Raw genomic sequence first — 2,066 nt, 5'->3', positions numbered from 1 at the left:
GAGAGGAGGGAGAGAGAGAGAGGAGAGAGAGAGAGGAGAGAGATGGTGAGAGGAGGGAGAGAGAGAGGGGAGAGAGATTGTGAGAGAGGAGAGAGAGAGAGAGAGAGAGATGGTGGGAGGAGGGAGAGAGGAGAGAGAAGAGAGAGAGAGAAAGAGAGAGAGGGAAAGAGAGAGATGGGAGAGACAGAGGAGAGAGAGAGGAGAGATGGTGAGAGGAGAGAGAGAGAGGAGAGAGAGAGGAGAGATGGTGAGAGAGAGAGGAGAGAGAGGAGAGAGAGATGGAGAGAGAGGAGAGATGGAGAGAGAGGAGAGAGAGAGAGACTGGAGAGAGAGAGGAGAGATGGTGAGAGAGAGACTGGAGAGAGAGAGGAGAGATGGTGAGAGACATAAGGTGAGGGAGTGCCCGGTCTCTCCCTGTGTTGGGTGTACACTGATGTGTACTGTGGCCCCTGATATTGTTCATCAATCCGCCATGGCTGATTGAACAACCTGTGTGCACTGCTATGTAGGAGACCACAGTGTGTTCTGCTCCCCCCATAGAACAGAATGGTGCTGGGTGCTCCCATTCATACATTTATGCCATTACTCTGCTATATCTGTATATGAGCAGGGTTGTCATAATGTTTCCCATCACACAGACCATTGTTATCACCAACAGGAAACCCACCAATCAGAAATCACCATGTAGACAGGAAGTGGCTGTAAAGAAGCAGCAGGAGATCAGCATGGTGGATGACTGAAAGATCAAAAGAACAATTTAATTCAAATTGAACCAATTGTTTCTGATGCTCGGAGGTTTGGAAGACTCAATATCATTCACTTGGGGTTTCACCTCGCTCATGTGTGGGGTGAACCATGTGCACAGTATGATGGAAGGGCTCTCTCTCAGCTGTCCAGAGCCAACATTCACTGGGAGATGTTTTTGTTTTTAGAGTGAATGCAGCAGGAATGTGATTTCTGCACTCACACCTGGCCTGACTTACAGGAACCAACCCCCCCCCCCCCCCCCCGTATTGGTTCCAGAAATGATGAGACATTCACCCGGGGTATTTCTCAGCAAGAAAAACATTTCTGCTCTACTCTGCGAACATTCACAAAGCAAAGCATACAAATAAACTGCCACAAAAAAGGGGAAAAACAGCTGCAATACTCACCTTCCATCCAGAGCTATCCCCATGCAGTATTGCTGTTCTGCCTCTAGATGTCCTCAGTCCAAGCATCATTAATTCCAGGTTGGACCTGGGATTGGGAAAGAGAAGCAGCACAGGTATGAGCTCATCTCTCCATCACTCTGCTCTCTCCTGCCACCAGCACATGAACTGGCACCTTGTGCTGCTTCTCCCCCACTCTAAGCTCTGCTGTAGAGGCATTGCATGGGGGTGATATACGAGTGCTCTTTGCACTCTCTTATTCCAGCAGCTGCTGAAGCAAAATTTCACTCAAGTCTGGTATGCCCCTCCCCCATAGAACGAACTCTCCACCAATGGCCTGTCTGCCTTTTTTATTAGAACTCAGCCCCATTCACCCAACCTCCTATGAGCCCAGGCTGTTATAATGCTGCCCCCTGCTGGTGGATTATCACACAGCCTGGATTCACATTACAAAATTGTCCCTTGTTACAAGACACTTGGACATTGCTGCCCCCTAGTGGTAGAATAAGAAATGTCATGGCCAGAGCACATCGGTCCCAGGTGACTTCATATACCTGCAGCATGCCGATTCAAGCTTGCGGCTACTCCTGCATTTTGATTGGATGCCAATGGAAATGTGCAGCTGGTTTGGTAACCTGGACTAAAGTGAACCTGTCAGAGCTCCATACAAATACAGGTGAGTGGTCCTACCTGCCGATAGATTCATGATTGTGTTCAGCCAGTCTATAGATCCGCCCTGCACTGCCACACAGCACAGCCAGGTGGTGACTTCTTTCTTTCCTTGCTGCAGGTAAATAGAACGGATTGGTTACATATTTGCATGGTGACATGTGATTGGTCAGAAGGTCATCATTATGCGTACATCTACAATAGGACATTGTATGACCCCTGTATTACCTGTGTGAGTCCTGTATT

Source organism: Pyxicephalus adspersus, chromosome 6 (assembly GCF_032062135.1).
Source record: "Pyxicephalus adspersus chromosome 6, UCB_Pads_2.0, whole genome shotgun sequence".
Taxonomy (NCBI): domain Eukaryota; kingdom Metazoa; phylum Chordata; class Amphibia; order Anura; family Pyxicephalidae; genus Pyxicephalus; species Pyxicephalus adspersus.
The sequence above is the reverse complement of the archived record's forward strand: the minus strand, read 5'-3'. Positions refer to the sequence as shown.